This window comes from Styela clava, chromosome 5, assembly GCF_964204865.1.
Source record: "Styela clava chromosome 5, kaStyClav1.hap1.2, whole genome shotgun sequence".
NCBI classification, from domain to species: Eukaryota; Metazoa; Chordata; class Ascidiacea; order Stolidobranchia; family Styelidae; genus Styela; species Styela clava.
In genome coordinates this window covers 34,908-59,826 of record NC_135254.1, presented here as the reverse complement: position 1 = coordinate 59,826, position 24,919 = coordinate 34,908, and the positions used below count along the sequence as shown (strand labels likewise).

The window sequence follows — 24,919 nt, the reverse complement described above, 5'->3', positions numbered from 1 at the left end:
AGCACTTGGTTTTACTGATCGGGCTTAAGAGAGTAAGTGGATGTAAGGGTAATAAGACGAACATTGTATATCGTACAAATTTATTTAAATCTCCTATGGTTATAAAGCACCGGCATTATACAGACCACCAATGCAAGTAGATATTATTGGTGAGTTCTATAATAAAAAATGCCTCGCTGCATAAAGGAATGCGATTGATACCTAACAAACAATTATGATTTCAGCTACAATACCATTTGAAATTAAAATTCCAAAGTGATTATGCATTTTATACAAACTTATATTGAACCATGTTTGGCAGAGCAGAATGAATTTATAAAATACAGTTGTTATTTGACTGCAAAGGAAACACATGATAACGCGGGGTACATAATTCATTGCTCATGTCCACTAGTTCGCTCTAACACCAATTTTCAGCGAGGTTGACATAGCTTCAGTGGAAACCCAGAACATCAGTAATTAAACACCTGATGTGAAAAATATTCACTATAAATTATCGCCCTGAACCCTTTCTTTTGCTCAAGTATGTTCCAACGAACTTTTTTAATTAATTACTGCATTTAAGGTAAAATTTCACATTAACCAAACCAAAAACAACCAGGCGTTTAATTCTGCAAACCAGCGCCAGAGTGAATAATGGAGCTCAACCTTTTTAACCACCGCTAAAGACGACGATTTTTTTCTTAACCGAACGAGCAATACCCAACTATCCTAGATATATTATTCCAATACCTGCCACATACTGCAACAGTCATGTTGTAACGAAAGTGACTCACATAGAGAAACCTAATTTATATATAGCGAAGTTGAAACACGTTTAGACTTCAATTCATTTCGAAATATGACAGCTACACTTTTCGCACATAATTGACAAATGATGACGCAAGTATATTGCATTATAACGTCAGCAATATCACATCAATCACAGACGTTTTCAATCAAAAATATTATTGGTGGATAACATCAGAAAATCCGGAAGTTTGAGAAAGGTTATCGGAGTCGAGGTCCTTCACACAATCAACTCAAGATCTTCTGAAATTCTAAAATGTCTTACCAATGGGCAAACTACTGCCCGAGGACCAAATTCAGCCTGCTGGGCAATTTAACCGGCCCGGCAGATTCTACCACAACCAAACTAAAACCAAATTTTGATACTTTAGTTAAAAAAATATTCAAGGAATTTGTTGAGATTGCGATTAAATTGAGTATTGGCACGAGGCCTATTCTTTTTTACTTTTGCTTCTGTAACACTGTAAATATTGTACATAAAATGTAACATTTTACGTCACACTTAAATGGCCCGCCAGTGAAGGTGGGCAAATTTTTTGGCCCCTGGTTTAAAAACCTTGCCCACCCCTGTTCATTCTATCCCCTTAAGCCACTGCACTTAATATTAAGCCACCTATGCTCCCGCTCCATAGGCCTCGCGCTAATTCTCGGTGTAAATACTCGCAAAGTTTTGATTTCGTAATTGATCAAAAGGCGATGTAACATGTAAAGACAGTTTCATTTTATATTAGCGATTACTAATTTAATTATTATCTGTTAAGAGAATGGTATTATCAAGGTCTTTATTTCGTGCCGTTTCGTCTGGCAATAGTATAACATATCAAAAAGTATAATTCCCAAGACAACCAACCACACTGGGCGGAAATTCGGAAAAGATGCCACAACTTCAAATTAGATGTCAATAGCTACAGATTTAGCTCAACCAAATGGGGTTGTTCCAGCTAGTTGTTCCGCATGCAAACAAATTTTTATAAAGATTGCCCAAGAACAACAATAGTTAACTCTCTTCAGCTTCGGATGATTCATGACATGGAGCTGTTCAGATTTATACATTCACCACCATATGGCAAGTCGAATGTGTATTACTAATTAGGATTGACGGTGGTATATCGTGGTACTTGATAATTAACAATGCTCTTGTTCAACATATGTCCCCTCCGGCCAACAGAGTGAACGGGTCAAAAAGAGGAACAGCGATATCTAAATATCACCCCAACATTTGAGCCCTAAAAACAATATACAAGTCTACATCGCGCCTCCTAAAATGTACGATTGTCTATTACCAAAATAATTTTCTATGATACATAGTAAGATGCTATTTGAGCGAGGCCTAGACCAGGGGTGTGCGGAAAGACAGAAGTTGCGGCCAGCAAAGAGAAATTGTGCTTCCCGCGAAGAAGTGCCAATTTTGAATGGTGTGCTGCCTATGAAACGAGTTTTTAATTTACTTCAATCTGGAACGTGCAAATAAGTCAAATCTTATGCAAAGCGAACAACGTATTTCATAGGATGAATAACCAAAATACATGTGTCCGCAGACCGCAACTACAAGAAAGTCTATGTTGAAGAAAGGTGCAGCCCGTCGTTTCACTCAGTTATTTGTATCTAGCCCTCCTGTGCTGAGGGTTGCACACCCCTGGCCTAGACTGCTGTGAAAGCTTTTACGATAACTGACTAAAATAAAAACACCATTCAGCACCTGATTACTACTGGACAAATGAAGACAAAGCTCCTCAATTAAATCGCAAAATGTTGGCAAATATGTTGAAAGAGAACCATAATATGGCCTTAGGATTCGAAATTGAAAAAAAAAATTCCAAATTTGATAATAATACTAGACCACTAACACCCACTAAACCAAAACAGCCGCCGCATTCTAGAAGCAAACTGGAATCGATTCAAGACATGGCCTGTGCTATTCTGCGATGACTCACAACGTACATTTAAAGGCGTTGGTATCAAATTCTAAATATCAGTTTTATACAGCAATATACAACGCAAAAGTTTCCGCTGTCCAACACCACACAAATCGACAAGAAATTTCACAAATACTTCTGAATATGCGATAAGAGTTAACGAAACGTTAAACGCCTAAATATCACATAGAATAGTCATCGTTACTCCTATATTATAGCTCTAACTCATGTTATAACACCCATGCGTTACACGGCCTACGGATTTAACAGCACAAAAGTAAAGGTAGGAAAGTAGTCTCGCATAACCCTGACTCATAACTAACCATACTTCCTAAAAGCGCGATACAACAAAAGTATAATATCAGAATGTGCGCTCCTATGCGGCCAGGACTCACCACAGTACCAATTCTAACGTCTCAATTTGCGTTGAAGGGACAGAGAAGCTTATTTTATAAACAATCAAATCTTTTCACTGAATCATACATGGGCCGTTTCCAAATTACTCTCTTTATATATGGGCCGTACTTGGTAATAAAAATCCAACGCTACTTGATTAATTCAAAACAAACTGTCGATTGATTGAAGCAATTAATGATTTGTTTACATTTCCCATTGCTATCACAAAAAAGTAAGATTCACGTGCATTTGCAAGAATCTCCCTCGTGAAGGTCAAATATATAAAATAGCAAGTTAAGTCAAGTTTATTTTATTTAACCAGTACAAAGCAATCACGGACTATATTCAAAAAAGATGTAATCATACAATTTCACTTTAAAAGGGAAACCGCGGGGAACCAAATCTGGTTATCGAGCAGGGACCCAATGTTGTAATATCTAGTTAAAAAGATCGGGTAAATAAATTATTATAGTAATACTGTTGTAGGCCGTATAGATGAACGCACGTAGATGTATAGGTCGTGCGGAATCCTAACTATGCCCAAATATTCCATACATTCGCATACATCTGTAGAAACGAACTCAAACAGGCTTACGCCACCTCATGGCGCGAAAAAGCTATATACAATGGAGATATTAACATAATGCGAACAGATAAAGTATAGGAAATAGTATTATATTCATATTTGAGGTTGCAAGTCATTGGAGGGCCGCACATATGTTTGGAAAGTTGAAAACCGAACGGATGAGCAATGAATCACACTTTTTCACACAGATCAGAAGTTAAATTTTAAGCATCGCGCGAAAACTGACCATTTGAATATTTTCCGCGCCAATAAACCATTTGCACTCAGCATCAACTTTTCTGCGTTTTGCTGCCATTTGTCTAAATATAATCAAATTAATTAAACTCGTAATTGTGAATTATATATTTGTTAGGTTATAAGATAATTTAGTCTACACGTGTCTCAAAATGAATTTTGTTCCGTAAAGAATATAGTCGTCAAAACAGCTGTTTTGTTACTATAATTCAGTGAAGCGTCGCGGGATCCGGCCCAGCCGTAGGTTGCCGACCCCTGTTGTAAGTTTTAAACTGGTTGTGAAAAGATTACTGGGGCTCCCGAAGTATGCGAACCAAGATGGCGGACATCGGAATGTAATATGTGTACTAGGTTAGGGTGAGGCAATAATTTTAGGTATAAATACTACGGGAGGCTCTTGGCTAGTCTTCGAACTGATAATAGGACTAAAATCAGGAAAATTGGAAAAAAAAATATGGCCTAACCCTAACCTGTTACCCATGTTACGTTCCGATGTCCGCCATCTCGCATACTTCGGGAACACCGATTACTGACATAAGGAAACATTGGTCAACTCACACTCAAACCATGATCGGATAATATTATACTCCAGCAATGCCAATAAAAACATAAATGATGATTCCAACCGAATCATTCGACTACAGTGAGGGTGACAAATGCCATTGTACAGTTGTAGGCGTCTATTATCTCAACTCGAAACTCGCATTAATTCTACGTAAATGTCTTCCACGCGAATACAACACGGCCAAGCACACCTAATAGATGAAGCGCACCATATAGACTCGTTTTTGTCAGAGTTGTATTGCGAAACTAGTTTTATTGCCACACAATGTATATATCTCATCGCTACTGCTATTGCGACTCATAGACACAGGCTAATAAAAATTGCAAAGGCTGTGACGTCACTTCTCGGTTATGCGCACACATTCCTTTGAAAATAGTCAACAATGTGTGGGCTTTGTTGGATCACGTGAAAGATAAAACTTGATTTCATAAACAGACTGTCAATAAAAATAATTTTTTCCATCATTATTTCACGCCCTGGTCCAAAAACATTGCCAACCCCTGATGTGGATCATCGGTAGCGTTCATACTGAGGCCTCAACAAATATTCAATTTCCTTCGAGTGATTTTTAAGAAACTCAACTTAAAGTTTTTCGGCTGTACCGTTATGAACTTCATGCCCGGCGTTTTATTAATAGTTGAACACAAGTTAAACACAGGCGGCAGACGCATCATCAAAATAATATAATTTTAAGAACTGTGAATACCTTGTGGAAAATTTTGTTTCAAATCAAGTAAACAACATACCATCGCATGCACAGTTTGGAAATCTCTGGCGCAGATCATCATACCTAACGATATTGTCTGAGAACTGAGACTCGAGTGAATGCCCCTAAAACATATCTGTAGGGGCCGTGAAACTGTGAAAACAGCCTCATACCAGGATAATACAAACCTATTTACAATCTTTGATTTAGGGTGAACTGAGTGAGTTTCAACGTGTTTCCCACCCTTAGCGCGTTCCAGTACAAACGAAGCCTGTGCCCATCGCATCAAAGGCTTTATTTCACGTACGTTGTATCTGAGACCACGCCAGGACGCGCAAGATAATTTCGAACCATATCCGGGACTCGATCGAACGTTTCCCGCTTATTTGACCTAAATATCGCCGCAACATATCGATATCTGGAACGAGGCCAACACATTCCTTTCTAAATTTCTAACATTCCAGCAAATGTTAACCCTTTACATACATAATTTACAGCCATTTTGTTAAATAACACACACAGACTTCTCATGAAACCTTCATTATACCAATTAAAGATTCCCCAAAAAAGCACCACAAATAATTCTGTTGTCACATATTCCACTGTAGATTAGGCGTCGCCGTATTCAGAAAAAAACGTTTCATTCATAGGTGACGTCATAATTAAAATAGATTTCGTCACAGTATAGTCTATGACGTCACAAAGATGCGATAGCGAGCACCCTTCACACAAAGTTCAAATGAAATAACCAGTTTAAGCGAAAATTAAAACTTCAAGTTTCGCGACCAGACCTGATGTCTAACGATCATTGCGTCTGTGATTTAAATTCCCTTCGGTAAATTTGTTAATTTATAGAAGGACAGCAACGGCAATTAAACTGGAAGATAAAAGTTGGAGTCACTTATAAGGAATATTGCGCTGCATAAACTCAAGTTCCCCAGAGTATCAACCTACAGTACTGATGTGAACAACGCTGCAATTGACTAACCGCGCCCACCGTGTACCCGTAATTTTGCTGTCCAACGGATTACGTCATGATCTATCATTGTTGCCTCACAGAAAAAATGACTCATGCGTTACGATCGGTAATTTGATCAGTCAAACATTCCGCAACGCCAAATATTTCGAATCGCAAGCTAGACTTCAGTCTTGGTCAAGCTTCTCGATAGAAATTTAGGAAGGTAACGCACTTACCGCGTTTCCCCGAAAATAAGACCTAGCCTGATTTTTAAAAATGTTTTTTATATAAGCCCTCCCCTTAAAATAAGACATAGTCGATGGCGCGATTTTTTTTTTTGGCTCAGTCGATAGCAAGAAATATCTCTTACGCGTTTTAAATGATTAATAATCATGTTTAGCAGTCATTTTAAATAAAAACGTTTTATTTATGGATATCGGCTTTCATATTTTGTATATATATCTGGAAATCTCGTAATTCTCTACTTTCCGATTTTGTTTTTGATAAATGAAAGTCAAACCATCCATCCAAAAATAAGCCGCACTAAGTGTTATTTTTTTAAAAATTGAAATAATGTCTTATTTTCGAGGAAACACGGTGTTGAGCTTTCTGCGTCAACTTTGAACTCTCTGCAGTCGTAAGCGGTATTGGACCAGATAAATAACATGATATCGTGAAACAGTTACGTGAAATGTTCCGTGGTAAAAATGGGGTACTACCGAAGTATATAAACCAAACATGGCGGACACAGGAACGCAGAATGTGTACCATGTTAGGGTTAGGCTTCCTTCGTTCAGCCATGTGTTGGTGAATGCACCAACTCAGGGGTCTCCAACACGCGGCTCGCAAAGCATTTTTTGGAATTTTTCCCAGAAAAAACTAAAATAATACAATGTCAACTATGAGTTTCATCGTGTTATTCAACCCCACGAGTTCGGTACAACAAACTGTTGAAAGTAAAACAAAAATACCCCCCCCCCCTCCCGAAATTCCACTTTACTAAGTTCATATTTTATTCTATTGTAAATATTATATTGTAAATTCAATCATTTCATACGAAATAAATAAGTTTCGGACAGATCATGGAAGTGTGCAGTTGTGAATCATTAATTGCTTATGAATCATATGTGCAGTTAACGCAAAACTAGATTGTTATAAACTTGGGGATCATTACACAGGGAAAAATAAAAATCTGTGTAAAGACCAGCAAACCAATGCAAAATAAGGCCAAACATCCGAGTCTCTCATCGCTACAAAACGGTGTCAAATAACCAACACAAGTAAACGAATATGTTTCATGTCTCGCTTGGTGTAAGATTCAAGGGTAATTTCAACAAATATATTCAGATTTACTTTGTTAATTTTTGTATATTATTTGTTAGTTAGCGTCTTCAATAATTTTTAAAGAGTGGCCCGCGACATATTTTGAGTTGGACACCATAACTGCATACACATACTGTGCGTGATGCTTTTTCTGACTAAATCTTAGAGAATAAAATTCGTGACAGTTTGATTCAGATTTTCGAACGATTGATAAATAAAAATACAGCTCTATATTGTGCGTAAAAAGTGGGTTAATCCCAAAAATTCACGACAACCTCTATTTTCGCTTCTACTATGCCCGACATTTACAAGTTTAAAACGCATTGATTAAAGGTTGCCAGCAATTCAAGTAGTTGATGATGACTGGGCCATTATTAAATTAAAAATTATTTATTGCAAACTATACAGATGGATTGCCAGCACAAGTAGAAAAAATAAACTATGGGGAGTTGGCATTTTAAAAGCAAGCAAAATCAATAAATAAATTTCAATTTTTAAGTATGTGTTGATTTTGAGTTTCAAATTGTATGAACGATTATTGCACCTTCTTCCACAATCAATAACAAAGACTTCCGATTATCGTAGTTAAGCTGTGTTGTCTCAACTCATCAATTGCACCTGATACTTTGTTGTGACGATTCAATTGAGATAAACAAATTTCGGATTACAAACTAATACCACGAATACTTGAATATTCATAATATCGGCAAATGCTCTATTATAATTGTAAATATATGTCCAAGATCAAAATTTAATTTATTCACAACGTTTCGAATGATTTCGAGTCAATATAAAACTCACAAAACACGAATACAATTACACACTGGGCAAAGTTCGCTTATAAAACCACCTTTCAGATTAAAATCAAATAATCTAAGCTTCAGAATATTCTTAATATAGTTGTAGTAATTGCTCGATTAACGGAAGGCATTCTTTTTCAAAAAGTTGTAAATTTATTTACAATATTGAAATTGTTTACGACGCGCTTACAAGGCAAACGTTAGCGAACACACAACTAAAGCGAAATACTTCTTCTTCAACTCATACCACCAACCTATCAGAACGGCGAGGAATTGACGAAAGATGAAATTTCCGAAGGGCAGGAAGTCTAACCTGCCGTTGTTTGGAGCCTTCCTCAGAGAGATTCTACAAAGCGACCTATTAAACCAGAATAACTTTTGTATGTTCTACATCTGTCACATAAACGAGAGTTTAACTAAGCTTCATAATCGCTTCTTCCTCGCTGTACCTTAGATATTTAATGAATTTTAATTACTAGATCGATTAGAATTACTATATGCTTTGATAATGATAAAATCCATCAGAAATATTATCGCCGAACACCCAGTCCTTCACGTCAACTAACTAACCAAGCTTTTCAAAATGACTTCAAATACATGTTTTCCATTGGCTAACAGCAGTGTTCCCATGGTAAAACATAGATTGTAAATTAATATTACGTGAGAATAAGACTGCGAGAGAATTACAAATGTCTCCTACCTCCGGTAGTATGCATAAAGCCACAGTAACACCAATGAAACTGATTTATATTGCTATATATTTGAAAGTATTTTAAAGAATAATCGAATGGGATCATTGCAAGTGGATGTGCTGGTCTTGCGCAAGATGAGTCGAGCGCGCACGTTTCCGCTCCAAATATCCGGGCTCAGTTTAAGCTGCTGTTCTGCACGTACAATGAGTTATACTATGACCTAGCAAGGTCCGTAGTTCAGTCGTGGTAAAGGGGAAATTGTTTAGTTTCTCAAGAACTTTTTCGTCGAATCGAATTAACTTGAAACGAGTTGATTGGGTCTTCATCGCATATTTACCCAATATCAACATTTGATGACGTTTAATTTGTCTGAGATAGTGACGTCATCTGATCTAGCCCTTGTTCAATTTAATACATTAACATAATTTCGTTATCTCGCAAGGAAAAAAAAAATCCAAAATCTTAAATTCGAAAAATGTCACTCATTGACAATCTTCTGTTAGTTTTAAATTTTTTTGTGACGCTATTATTGTTTGATAATGATCGATTGTTTCGAAATAACATGCAATTTGCATGACATATTTCACGAATTGTAATATCATAATCGATTCTTGTCTCGTCACAATATAGCGGCAGCGGCAATTGGTAATATGATGCAAATGTATTACGATGTAGCATTAGGACATCATATTGCAAATAAACACGTCATAGATGTGGCCATGGCGCAAATGACACTCTAAAAATAAATATACAAGTTTCAGTTGTTTGAGGCGTTAACTCAGCTTATACACATAACTTGCTATTGACGTTTTACAACCTTACAACAGATTGAACACTTGTGATTTTAACCCTTCATACCATATCACGAAGGAGAAAATGTACATTTCTGTTGCAAGGGCGCTCCAGAAGTGTGTGTACCAATATGGAGGTAACTAATTTTACTCGCCTTCTCTACATCGGGTTGGGTAACGTGACTAAAACCAATATATATATTCACTTATTCACTTGGCTAACACAGACAATCCTTCGAACTCGTAATATAACTAAAGTAAAGAAAATCGAAATAAAATAATGGCCTAAGCCTAACCTGGTGCACATACTACGGGAGTATCGTTGCAAGTACAAGTGGTGGTTTCCTCGCGTGAGCATTTTTGAACAATAAGGTTTACTTCTGTACCATTTTTATCTCTGTAGATGTATGCTTTGAAAATTGAATCTAAATATCAAGCCCAAATCAAAATTTTCAGACAATCTAAAAATCTTAATTTGAAATTGTGCTTTCACTGATCAACATGTATGTTCTTCTACGCCACCCGTATCAAACTTGAATATCAAATGCTGTTGACTCGCGGACGAAGGACACTAAGGACGAAGACGAGCGTATATAAGGATTACAGTTATTAAATCCGTAAAACTGCTTAAATGTATCTTCATTGGCCTTCTTTTAAAAATACGCAAAGTGTAAGAAGTATCATGTTTTTTGGACAATAACCCGACGAATTAAATCCAACAAATACAGTCACAGACTAATTAAGATATCTTCATTGCACCAGATTTTTTTAGACACCTTTTGCACATTTTTAACATCTCCGCAATCACTGAGTATCTCTTCGAACGTCATCTAGTGACTAGTCTGATAGGGTGTAACCTCGAGTAGAAAGCGGGCATTCATTCATGAAAAACAGTAAAGTAATCATGCATTTTACGCGATAGGAGATGTAAAGTTAACAACATACTCTAGAAATTGGTCAATCGCCCGAGGGCTTGAACAAAAATGCTGGAAATGTGTTATTATGACCAAATAATATGTTGTTACTAGATATTTACCAATTCAACTCGGGCCACGTTTGATGCGCGGAAAATGTGCAGTAAATTTGATATAATTTTAAAATAAATCATCGGTTGTATTCAAGTACCCTGGTTTTGTGCTATAGCAGTATCGTAACGATTTCGTAATCGGTCGAAGCAATTTGTTACGACTTGAGGGAGGTTATTGGCACATGTTCGGCGGCATATATCCAGTTCAGCTATGAACATTGCTTGAACCGAACCTGGGCCACAGTCAACCCGCAAACCAGACAGGTAGTTTTATTCCGTCTTATGTTAAAAAAAGTCGACAACTTGTAAACTATAGTAACCTTGATGAACTTTAATAACCCTCATCTTATTGAAATAGTCAATCATAGCACGTCGCATGGCCCTGGCATAGGAAGAATAATGGCGCTAGATCAATTGGTTGGATGACTTCCAGTCGCGGGTAGTATTCGCGATCAGGCATGGACCAGATTTAGACAGAATGCATTATCAATACGCCTTGGTGTTGTCATAATGAAGAACAATTTGATAATTACATTGCGAATATATTTCTATCTCGCAACGGTTCTATATGCAAAAAAAATTGCGGTTTCGGAATGGACCATAGTCATGAGTATTTCGTGTACAAAGAATAAGGCTGCGCATGTTGACATATACAGGTTAGAAACTTCTATAACCATTGAGCAATATCAGGATAGCGGGCGACTGGGTTCAAGCAACTTTTCTATCCTTAAATATTATTCCTTTCACATATAAATAATGTCATATGCAATCTCATGTACAATGCCGTCATGAATACGGTGGACAGTCCGGTTTGAATAGTTTGTTATCATGTGAATGCCTTCGTTTTACCTAGTGTCCTTACGCTAAAAAAGGTTCAACTAAAAGTGGATTCATAGGACATATGGGCATAGTTCAGGTTAGAGTTATACAGGTGCCGTCAGATTAGCGGTATATGTCGGCAATTGTCCTATAAATTGGCCTGTATTTGTATAATATTATAATTAAAAACTACCTAGTTACTAAAAATGAGAACCACACCTCAAGCGGTCATATGTCACGTAATGGTAGCAAATGTTGCAAAACGTGGACCGAAATGTCTGGTCCAAAAAGTCAGACAGTTTGTTTGTTTACTGATCTATACATGGAATGATACACGGAATATTTTTGTATTTGGTACTCCCGAAGTATGTGCACCAAGATGGCGCACAACCTGAAAATAATATTGTACCAGGTTAGGGTTATCAGGTTGTGCGCCCATTTTATTTTTTTTACAATCTGGTAGCACTTGAAATGCTTTGAACACGGATTTCCTCGTTTACTTTCGTAATTTTGGCCAATAGCCAAGTTGTCAAATGTGACGTAGGAATTTAAATTTTAGCTGTCACTTAAACAGCACTTTGTGACAAAATTAATATATACCTATCTTACTTTAAAATGGCTCTTGTTTAAATAGTTTGGATTAAAGTGCTGTTTATGAGAATGTGGACCAGTTTATGAGCAGATGGTTGCAAAAATACTAGAAAAAATAAAAATAAATAAATAACAAGGTTAAGTATAGGAATAAGGGTAAGGGTCAAACGTTAATTCCTATGCCAAAAAATGCAAAAAACAATGAAGATAAAATTCAAAACTTACATGCTACCAGGTAGGTGGTATTCGCTATCGGAACTGTCAGCCTTAGTTCTTACTACCGAACCGCTGTAACTCCGTCGTGTCTCCATACATTTTTTTTCTTTATAACAGACATCGAGCATTCTTTTCAAGCATTGATTCGACTTTTTTTCAATGGAGGAACGCTTCACGATTGTGCGTGTCATCCTCGCGCAGGGGCCGGGCTAATCTTCTCTGCACCGTTCCAATTTTTCCGTATGTACACCCGAAGGTAGTACAGATGATGGCTCGAAATGCTTCATATGGATCATTCACCAACCCACGGGCGCCATCTTGCGATTTTTGACTGAATAAACCGAATCCTAACTGAATAATGTTCTGCATCGTTATAAACACTACACATACAAATCACATGGAATGGAGATTCCAGAGAATGCGTTTTAGAAAGCCTATAAACGAGCGTAACTTCTAGCCAGAGCTAGTTTGATCTAAATCAAATTCAGTTGATGACCGTTTTATCTATGAAACTTTGTCGCTTTAAGTTATTACAAGTATATATATTTAGACCAGCATCGGGCTTTGTTTATCTCAAATCAGCTTAAGACTAAAATACTGTTTCCAAAAAGCCCATCTAATATAACGGACCAGATTTTTTTTGCGAATGCGCTGCTTTGCGAGTGAATATCATGCATTTCACGTTCACCTGAAATTTGTGAGACGATTTATTTTTACATTAAAACATCAACGTCATTTGAGCACATTACATAAGAAGCTATTCAATATGCTACAGAACGGCATTTTGTTTCGCCTCTTAGAAGGTCTCATTAAAGGTATCTCCGAGGTCGCAGGTCCAAATCAGTCAGTTAGTCAGTCCGTCAGTAGTTTATTTTATCACATACCAAAAGTACACAATGGACAAAAATAACTACGAATCACATATAAAACAATACTTTCAGTGTGAAGGGAGGCGCGATAAACCAGTAGAGGTTATCGAGCAGCGTCACCCTGGGGGAGTGAGTCTAAAAATTAAATCATAGTGAGAAAAAAGTCAAACAGGATACTAGCAAAAGTCGTGAATAATAAATAAAATAATAAAGTCGAAGACGGCCTTTTACACATTTAAGTGACCGATATCACGGTGTCACTCTAGTTAATATGAGAAAGCGACTCCCGACACCACTGGTCGGGGTAGCCATGGTAACAGCAGTTGGTTATTGAATAACAAACAGAAAGATAAAGTCGAGTTAGTTATTCCAATCGATGCGGAAATAGTGTTATATTTTGACGCCGTACCGAAGTACGGCATAGGGGGTAGAGACGCCGGAAAGTATAAGTGAATTCTGTAGCACTCAGAATTTGAGTGATGTTTAAATATAAACTCGTAGGTCTCTACCGAAGCTGGAGGCAGATGTATTCATGAAAATGTGACAAAAATGGAGAAAAAAGCAATAAAGGGTAAGCATTACTCTGGTAGATAATAAGCTGTTAATCATAGGATAGATCCAGTACAAAAGCGCATGAGACAACAAAATGCACTAAAAATATACAAATAGGATGATGAGAACCACTATAGTACCGGTAAGGTATCATGCTATATTAGTTAAATAAAGCTGCACTCAGTAAATACCAATAATTGATAATAATATCTTAATAAATAACAATAATACGAGTTAACGCTTGTAGTATTGTTTAAGCGTCAACTCAAAGATAGGCACTTGTGTGAGACTGTATGACCACGGATATCTGAGTTAGATTGGAGGTAAGAAAACTGGCGATAAATAAAGCAGTTCAAAAATTCTATAAGATTGCGCACACCAACATATATAGAGTATAACAAGAATAGGGATGAATTATGATGATTCCACAGTAAATTTGCAATATATAAAATACAACAATAATTTAACAGCAAATAAACAGGTCTCTTTATTACAGGCAGGCTGTGAATCGAGTTGAATATGACCTTGATGGACACAAAGCAAGGATAAAATATGAAACAGCGACTTGGAAAATTCAGGTGGGTTGGTAAGAGGAAATCAGGAATTTTTTATAATTAAATTTGAAAGTCATGTAAGATGACTCACGTAGGTCTTGGGGTAGACTGTTCCAAATTGAAACATCTTGATATTTCAAAGAATTTTGGGATTTGCTTAGTGAGAAACGAGGAACATAAAAATTACTCTTTGTTGAGGAGCGGGTGTTGTATTTATGCACTGAACTTAGGGTGAGAAAATACTGGTCGAAAGCCGCTGGCAATTGATTGTTTTGGAATTGGTGCATAATCTTAGAAATTTCTAGTTTGTATATGTCATGTAATTTTAGTACTCTATGCTTATAATAGAGATTGTTTAAATTGGAACGTAAAGGTACCCAAGAAAGAATTCTAATGGCCCTATTTTGTAAGACTTCCAATTTACGCATGTTTACTTTAGCTGTAGAACCCCATGCCGCTATGGCATATGAATGTGGGCCTGGAAAAGTGCGAAGTAAATGGTTCTTAGTGTGGTTTCCTGTAAGTAATATCTAAGTTTACCCAGGATCCCTACCGTTCTTAATAGTTTTCTATGCAAATCAGCAGTGTGGGTGTTTCACTTTAATTGGTGGTCGATATTGAGTCCTAGATATTTATACGACTGGACTACTTCTAATTTTCTGCCATTGGTTCCAATTGCGAGGTTGGGGTATCTAGTGTGAGATTTTGAGCCGAACACCATGACTTTTGACTTATCTATGTTCACTGTTAGCTTGTTGCATAACATCCATTCATAAATTTTATTTATTTCAGTGTTCATATTTAGCTGGAGTGTAGTCGGATCCTTCGCGCTGGTGAGCAAGCATGCATCATCTGCAAATAGTTTACTCAAAAGATTCGAGCTGTTGGACAGGTCGTTTATGAAACATAAGAACGCTAATGGGCCAATACCGAGCCCTGAACAATTTAGCAGTAGATGGGTAACATTGGGGATCTATGGGGACCTATTTCAACAAATTGATACCGGCCTGTCAGGTAATCGGATAACAGTTTTCCTGCATTACCCCTAAAACCGTAATGTCTTAACTTGTGAATGAGAATAGAGTGGTCTACAGTATCAAAAGCCTTTTTTAGATCTAGGAAGGCACAAGAAACATACTCGCCTTTGTCTATTTTATCATATATAAATGATGTCAGATCAAGGATAGCATGACTGGTTGAGTGTTTGGTCTGGAATCCAAATTGACATTTGTTTATCAAACTGAATTTAGTACAATAGCTCATCATTCTGGTATACAACAACTTTTCCATTATGATGCTAATTGAAGATAAAATAGAGATAGGTCTATAATTTGAAGGGTTATTTTTTTACCGCATTTAAAAATTGGTATAACTCTAGCAAGTTTTAATGAAGAAGGAAATATACCTAGATTGAATGACGAATTGAAGAAATTACTCAAAGCTGGTGATATGATATCAGCACCTAATTTCAAAAAATAAGAGGAAATACCATCCGGTCCAACCGCTTTACCCTGTTTCAGGTCCCTAATTGCACAGAGAACTTCTAAAGGTGATGTTGACTCAAAAAAAGAAGAGTTCTGTAAAGGGACACCCAGGAATTCAGCATTTGATTTGGTACTATGTGGGATTTCATCTGCGAGTTTTTTCCCTGTAGAAGAGAGGAATTTGTTGAATTCAGTGGCCACATGGACGGGGTCTGTCACAGTAGTACCATTTTCCAATTTTAATTCTGAGACGGTGGGGACCTCTCTTATCTTAATTTTTACAATCTCATTGATGGTTTGCCATGTGCGTTTGACATCTCCTCTGTTGTTGACTAGAATATTATGGTAGTACTGCTGTTTCGATTTCCTTAGAAAGCGTGTTAAAATATTCTTGTATTTTTTGAAGTAATGACGCTGCGATGCGTTTCCATTCAGGAACATTATTCTAAACATGGTGTTTTTGTGTTTGATGGACTTGCGAATTCCCCTGGTTATCAAGAGCTTGGAATACAATTTATTTTCTCTGTGTGACAGAGGGCGTAATGATGCGTGCTTATTTATCAACCACTTAAAATGGCTAAGAAAGAGGTCAAATGAACTATTAAAATTTTCTTTGGATAATATAACACTGGCATAATTTCTACACATCATTTCAACTTCCAATCTGAATGTGTCGGCCATGTGTCGGAATCTGAATGTGTCGGAAAAATTTGCCATGTCACGCTTCATGCGTGTTTTTGTTTGGACTTGAGCACTAGTTGTTGATAAAGTACACATAATAGGAAAATGATCGGTGAGATCACTAATAATAATAAATGATGATGAGCATGATTTTAAGGTGTTGGTATAAATGTGATCTATTAAGGTGTGGGAGGATGAAGTAACTCTTGTTGGTCTAGTGATGATTGGGAATACAAAATTGAACATGAGCATATTCAAGTATTTGGAGGTTGGAGTATCGAGGGTGTTGAGGAGGTTTATATTAAAGTCACCCAAAATTATGAATTGCTTTTTGGCTAATGTCAGCTTTTCGAATACAGAAGACATCGCTCGAGTGAAGGATGAAATATTGCGCTGGGGATGCTTATAGATAACACCGATAACAAGGCTTTGGGATTTTGTTCAGAGCATTTCAACTCGATCCACATGTTCTCACAGTTTTCAAAAACTAAGTCAAATTCTTGCGTTATTTGAAAATTCATGTCATTTTTAATATAGAACCCCACACCACCTGCTTGAGTTGGGGATGGAGCATGGATAAAGGTGTAACCAGGGATGTCAACGTTGTTAACAGCGGCGTCCCTCTTTATCCTGATTTCGCTCAACGCAAGAATTTGTGGCAGGAAATAAAAATTAGTAATTAGTTCAGCTAAGTCATCAGCATATTTACCCAAGGATCTAATATTGAAATGTAAAATAGTGAGATCTGAGGATAGAAAACTAGATGTTACTTCATTGATATCCGGTAATTCAATATACCGACATGGGATTGAGCCAAAATGTGGATGAAATCTTTCTGAATCCCACTGCGAGTTGTGATTAGAAGTTATTTCTTGGACCGATGAGGTTGTTCGATTAGAATTTTTGCGCTGGGGATCTTAAACACCATCATGGAGACTGTTATAGGGAGGTAAAATACATAGCACATGCAGCAAAGGATGGCATAAGTCACACTACAAGTGCTAAATGGGTCACAAATCATACTACAGGTAATAATAAAACATGCTACAGAGTGATTTGAGTGGTTCATCGAAGAATAATAAATGTCATGTAAAAAAAAATAAAAAAAAGTTATGAAGAAGATTTGACTTATCTTATTTTATTTAAATCTTCATCATCATCAATGGGCAAGGTGTTGGTGTCTTTATCCTTTTTAATCAACACTTTTCCAATAGAAGTCCATAGGAAAGCATAGCCACACTGATTTTTACAGACTTTTGCTTGGTAGAACAGGTTCTTATTTCTGTCAGTCAAGTTTTCAACAATAAATACTTTTGATATGTTTCTTATAGATGTTGAGTTGACAGAAGTTTTAATGAGGTGGCGATTCTTTAGGATTTTGGCACGAATTTTTCGGTTAGTAAATTTTGCTACTATGGGCTTGTAAATTTTGGAGTTTCGAGTCGGACAGCGATGAGTAATAGAAATGTCAGAAGGTTTTATGTTGACATTAATCATCTTGCCTATTTCCATAACTAGATTGTCTGTGTCCTCATTTACTTAAGGAGCAATGCCGTGAAATTCCAGGTTGTCTAGTCTTGAACGCCGTTCATGTTCCTCTATTTTTTCTGTGGTATTGAATAGCTCTTCTTCGAGATCATAAACGAGGTCTTCAAGATCTCGTATTCTTCTACCATATTGTGTGAGCATATCTTCTGTTTTTTTTTGTTGACCAAATCTCATCGTATTTCTCGGATTGAAAATTTTGGGATTCTCGAATCGAAGCGATATCTTGTTCAATTTCTTTTAGAGATGTCATTTGCTCTTGCATGCACTCTTTCAATCCTGAACTTAAGGGAAAATATTCGGAGGAGAAGTTGGCCGAGCTAAAATTATCCGCAAGACATGTCGCTATTAGATTTGTAAGCTGATTTACGATGGTACTTTGAATCACCTCCTGCAGCACTAGCTGGAAGTTTGCACGTCTCTCAGGATCTTGAGTGATGAGACCAATTGGTGATAAACCAGGATCTGGCAGACTCCTACTTAAACGTTGTTTAGGCTTTGGCTTTGTGATGTTGCTTAATGAAGCCATGTTGTTGTTGTTAAACTTTTTGCTGGTAAAATTTGATGTTGAGGTAGACAGCAAATATAGTTGTTGATCGACTTTTCGCTGGTAGAACAGATGGTTGAAGTTGACAGCAAATATTGGAATGTTGGACATACTCAGCTATTTTAGGTTAGATTTAAAACCTGTAGATCTTAATCAAAACAGATACTTCTTACACTTTGCGTATTTTTAAAAGAAGGCCAATGAAGATACATTTAAGCAGTTTTACGGATTTAATAACTGTAATCCTTATATACGTTCGTCTTCGTCCTTAGTGTCCTTCGTCCGCGAGTCAACAGCATTTGATATTCAAGTTTGATACGGGTGGCGTAGAAGAACTTACATGTCGATCAGTGAAAGCACAATTTCAAATTAAGATTTTTAGATTGTCTGAAAATTTTGATTTGGGCTTGATATTTAGATTCAATTTTCAAAGCATACATCTACAGAGATAAAATGGTACAAAAGTAAACCTTATTGTTCAAAAATGCTCACACGAGGAAACCACCACTTGTACTTGCAACGATACTCCCGTAGTATGTGCACCAGGATAGGCTTAGGCCATAATTTTATTTCGATTTTCTTTACTTTAGTTATATTACGAGTTCGAGGGATTGTCTGTGTTAACCAAGTGAATAAGTGAATATATATAGGTTTTAGTCACGTTACCCAACCCGATGTAAAGAAGGCGAACGAAATTAGTTACCTCCATATTGGTACACACACTTCTGGAGCGCCCTTGCAACAGAAATGTACACTTTTTCCTTCGTGATATGGTATGAAAGGTTAAAATCACAAGTGTTAAATCTGTTGTAAGGTTGTTAAACGCCAATAGCAAGTTATGTGTATAAGAGTGGACAAGTAAATCAACATTTGTTTTCTCAGTTCATGAAAAATTTAAGAAGCTTAATATAACAGAGAAATAGTCAAAAGCAAAGTAGTAATTGTATTTATATATGGAGATGGTACAAGTGAATGGAAATACTTTTAAAAATTTGTTCTTTTTTTCTGATAAAATTGATTGTAAATTTGTAATTTTGATTTTCAGTCATCTCCATCTGGCAATTAACAATCTGGGGTGTAATTTTTGAAAATATTAGTAATGCGTTTGTGAGTGAAAATAAGTATTTGGAGCACCCGATGAATTTATCTGTTATGCGTAATATTAAATTACTTGCCAACATCAACAAGTATCATTCGTGGTATTAATATCATTTTAATTAATTTATCAGAAAAATGTTATAAATCTACTTTGTGGTCTGGTTTTAGGTAAATATTGCGAGTTAAAAAACTGGTATTAAGTCGTGTAATTCACTTTGAATTCCCATCACCACTACCAGGATTTACTTTTGAAAATTTTGATATGCATATTTGAACACACTAAAAAATATTCAGGAGGTGTGAACTAAAAGTAAATTCGACTTGACGGGAGACCGTTAAACAACATACATCCCAGTCCTGTGTGGCCCTCCATCTATCTCTATGAAGAAAACCAAGCAAATACAAAATATTTCTAAATGCAGACTAAACTGATGTCGGCTAGAATTTGTGGCGGTATATTGCCTTCTTGATAAAATTTGAATGATTCAGTCAATACAAGTGAAGCACAAGTGGGAAATTATCAATGTAAATGTAGAACAAACAGGATAAGTGTTGTGCAACCAAGACAAGTGTGTGGCAAGCTGGAAAAAATGTGTATCAAGCAGTGGCGGCGCTTCAATAGGGCCAACCCCGGTTGTTTTTTCGGTATAATAAAAAATATTCGAAAAATAACTCAATATCGGTTGCACAGACTGTCTACACTAGCCATATTCTCCCGACATGGTTCATTTTTCGCTCGCAAAGCCTTCGCCGAACGTTCGTTGGTTGCTTGAAGAGTTGATAGTTTCTTCGCCTTCGTTTTTGTTGCTTGTTTCGCTATTTGAATCAGTTAGAGACCTTTAGTCCATTTGGTTTCGATTTTCCACATTCCTTTTGAGCTCCTCACTTCTTTCCGGCTTCGCATTTCTTAGCCTTAGACCTCATAATGAATAAGGTTGATGCACTACTTCGCACTCCGTTTTCGCAGCTGCCGCTGGAACAAAAATTAGAGGTACAACGTCTTGGGCCTTATCAACCAAAAAAGTGGTCACTGGAATAATCCCATGACGGAGGAAAGCGTCGCCGTACATTCTGCGCAGAAACTTGGTATAAAAAACACGAATGGTTGTGTTACAGCGAGGACAAAAATGCACTTTTTTGTTTTTATTGCCTACTTTTTGCTACCGCCCGTGACTCACGTTGGTGTAAATTTGGTTTTAGAGATCTTAAACATCTTTCCGAGCGTGCCAGGGATCATCAATCTTCTATGGAGCATCTGGACAATGCAGTAAAATACCGAACATTCGGAAATGTTAATATTGCAGCACAGTTGGATGAAAGACGCGCGGTTTCTATTCGTCGGCACAACCAAAACGTCGAGAAAAACCGCCATGTTCTCGGTCGATTGATAGATGTTTTGAAGTTCATTGGTTGTCACGAGCTGTCCCTCCGTGAGCACGATGAACGGGCTGGCTCTTCTAATAGAGGGGTATTTTTGGATATGGTGGAATACACAGCATCCCTAGATACAGTATTGAGAGATCATCTTGATGCCGCAACTGTTTCGAAAGGGACATCTAAGGATATCCAAAATGATTTGCTCGGCTAAATGTATAAAATTTATTTACAACATTTGGCTATGGAAATTGAGAATTGCCAGTTCCTTTCGATTCAGTCTGACGAGACAACTGACATCACGTGCATTTCCCAACTGGCTGTGATTTTTCGGTTTGTGAAAGATGGTAAACCTACCGAGAGATTTCACAGCTTTGTACCAATCGTTGATCGCACGGCTTGCGGGATATCGGCTGTACTGAAAGAAGTGTTACAGCCTTACAACGCGAAGTCAAAATTGATAGCTCAAACTTATGACGGCGCGGCAGTCATGAGTGGGTCGAAACATGGTGTTCAATATTATATAAAAGAAGATTTCCTCATGCGCATTTTTTACATTGTTATGCACACCAATTTAACCTCGTTAATAAAAATATGTGTCTTGATACCCCTCTCGTCAGTATATTTTTTGCAAATGTTTCGGGGTTTTCTTCATTTTTTTCCGTTTCGCCGAAGCGCTCTGACCTCCTTCGCCAGATATGTAGCCGCCGTCTCCCAGCTTGTGCACCAACACGTTGGAACTTCCAATCACGCGTGGTGCAGGGCGTGTCCGAAATTAGGTCTGAGCTCATTGAGTGTTTCAATGGCATTCAGAGCTCTCCGGTTTGGGACGAACGCTCTGTGAGGGAGGCGGCAGGTCTAAAGCGTCTGCTAGAAGATGGTGAGTTTTCAAAGTGCTCCGTACGGAGCCCCAGGGCTCCGTGAGAGAAACCCAGGGGCTCCGCGAGCTATTCGATTACTTTTTAAAATACTGAATTGGCTAATTTTACTATTAGGATTACTGAAATGAAAGACTACTATTCTGAAATAACATAAAATACGCGAAAAACTGCCAACTATACATAAATTGCAGTCGTATTTTTGCGATCTTTGGATTTGTCAAGCTTGATTTTGTTCTTTCGCACTCACGAGCAAGATGTCGCCGTTTAAAAAACAAGAGGTCGGGGCAAAATACGAAAGATTGAAATTTATTTCATTGCATGCGGCTCCGTCGGTAGTTTCAGAATGGAAAAATAGGTACATCGCGCGCACAATTGACTGTGTTTCGGTTTCGCAGTTACTACGACGAATAACCAAAGAAAACCCAACATAACACCAAATTTTTGATTCACAATGTCTATGAACGTGTTTTTAATCTGACGCGAGTCTGCTGAAACAAAACTTATAGTGTTATCTCCCATTTTAAGTTTTAGTTTTAATATTTCAGTATGCCGCTTTTCAATCAAGAAATTTGAGTTGCGGATTTACCTTTTATTATTTATTATTTTTAGCATTTCGTCTCCGGTGACTATAATATGGTAACATGTTTTTCACATTGAACTCATAATTCCCCACGAGAACAAAAAAGCAATACTCGTCGTCATTGTGGAACAATACATCATAGATGTATATGTCGAGGAAAATTTTTGATTTAGGGAGAATAAACACCGCCATGCTGACGAAAACAATCGGCGATCGTAACAAAATGCAATCGAGTACGTTATTAGCGGCCTTTTAAGTCTTTCAAAAATATCTAAAGGTAAAAGATCCGACCCCTAATTTATTAATATGTTTGTCAAGTATCAAGTTTACAGCTTTAGTATATATAATTCATCTTTTACATTTAGATTCATTTATGACTTGTATTAACCCTTTTAAAAGAGGTTAAGCATTTAAAATAAGTACAGTACTTTTGACTTACTCAGGAATATTATTCGGAAAGTAACAATTTTAACATTTATTTTGGGGCTCCGTGAATAATAGTCAACTTTTTCAAGGGCTCCGCAACACAAAAAGTTTGAGAACCCCTGAAATAGACGATCGTCTGCGCACTGAACACCTTGCCGCGTTCTCTTTGATGAACCCCAAAAATTTTTCAAAATTTGCACGTCAATTTCCCATCCATTTGTTGGCTACTGTCTCCAAATTTTACGCCATGATAAACGTGGGTAAATTGGAAAATGAATTGCCATGTATATACATACACCAATCAAACTTTTTTGAACATCACATCAACTTGCGCGCTCTATGGGTTCCTCATAGATAACACTCTAGTAACTACCTTTGCGGCGTCTGCAAAATTTCTGAACATCATTTTGACGACGCCTATTTCTTCCGCCGACGCAGAGCGAACATTCAGCACGCTGAAGCGTATTGAAACGTATCTCAGAAACACAATGAAGCAAGATAGATTAAATTCCTTGGCTGTTTTATCCATTCACAGAGACGTTATTTCTGGGATGCATGACTTTAATCAGCGCGTTATTGAGCATTTTGCTTCCAAGAAACCGAGGCGTGTTGCATATATGTTCAAGCAGTAGAAGTCTAGCAGCATATATATCTATGAGTGAGCGACGCATGTCCTTATCTTCGCATTAACTTTCCTTTCTTCATAGTAACGTTTTAAACCTTATTTTAGGTTTTGTCTGCTTTCCCGAAGTTTCTGTTAATATGTCATTGTATTTATCTGGGTAAATATTGCCTTTCCTTTTGAAAGAGGTTTCAAAATAATCTATGTCTTTATTTATTAATCCCTTGACTTGGACCGGTTTTAAAGAGACTTTCTTATCGTTAAAAATTGTCGCTTTTGCCGATTGGTTGTTACCGATGGAATGGTTTTTATACTCATAAAATGATGGGAGAACTTACAGCGCTCATCCTGTCCCCGTAGATGGGGGTGACTTGGTCCCGCAGTAGCTTGCCCCGGTTGTCAAAATGACCACGCGCCGCCACTGGTATCAAGTAAGACAAAATTGATACAAACAATCCAAATGTGAAAAAAACGAGTCAAAAATGAAACCGTAATTATTTCTGCGTGTCCTTAACTGCGTATTCGTTCAAAATTTAATGAGGAAGGCAACGTAGTCTAACTGAATTCAGGCTATATTTGAAAAAATCAAAATTTTCGGATTGTATTCATATTGTCTATATGATACTATAATAACGCCAAGAGGATCTAACATTTTTGGTATTTGTGTTTATTCCACAATTAGTAGCTTGTTTTAAAATATTTTTTTTTATATTATTTTGTATGTTTTATCGAAATACCCTTTGCATCGCCGTGAAACTACGCCAAAACGTTGCGGTCTGGAAGCTGCATACGCTGACGAACCTATAATTTCAAAAATGTAGGTAAAAATTCTCGTTTTGACTTTTACTTTTATTGCGTACATTTATCGCCACGATTGTACCTACGCCAAAATCATAAGATTTAACAGAAATGTTATACCAGGAAGACGTTTTGAGGAAGAAAAATCATGAAACTTGCCTACTACGAAAGCAATTGGATCAATATAAGCCATCGGTGAAACGAGTGCATTACGATAATGAAGAATATACTTACGGATATATATCGGCGGGAATTTACTGATTTAAACGATGAGACTCCCTAGCCTAGGCTATGTTAATTGTAGAGTCCTCTGAAACAAAGACGCCATAACGAATCTGTTATGACGCCATAATAAGGATTTCAAGTTTATGTATTGACATTTTTCTTATAAAAGAGGTATTATAACGGTTAAAACATATAAATTATTAAAGTTTTCCTATTAAAATTGGCTGGAGGAACACACACGACTGGGCTGTATCGAATATACTCTTATTTTTAT

The 24,919-nt window shown here is 37.0% G+C and overlaps 1 long non-coding RNA gene and 1 other non-coding gene across 2 annotated transcripts; one reads left to right on the top strand and one right to left on the bottom strand.

The window, feature by feature from the left end:
* Positions 1-12,565: 12,565 nt before the first annotated feature.
* Positions 12,566-12,672, bottom strand: LOC120345244 (U6 spliceosomal RNA). Its single transcript, XR_005569880.2, has one exon. It is a non-coding gene; the product is annotated as a U6 spliceosomal RNA (small nuclear RNA).
* A 1,671-nt stretch (positions 12,673-14,343) lies between these two features.
* On the top strand, positions 14,344-16,692 carry LOC120344659 (uncharacterized). Its single transcript, XR_005569761.2, has 3 exons — positions 14,344-14,408; positions 15,177-15,398; positions 15,905-16,692. It is a non-coding gene; the product is annotated as an uncharacterized LOC120344659 (long non-coding RNA).
* The last annotated feature ends 8,227 nt before the right edge of the window (positions 16,693-24,919 follow it).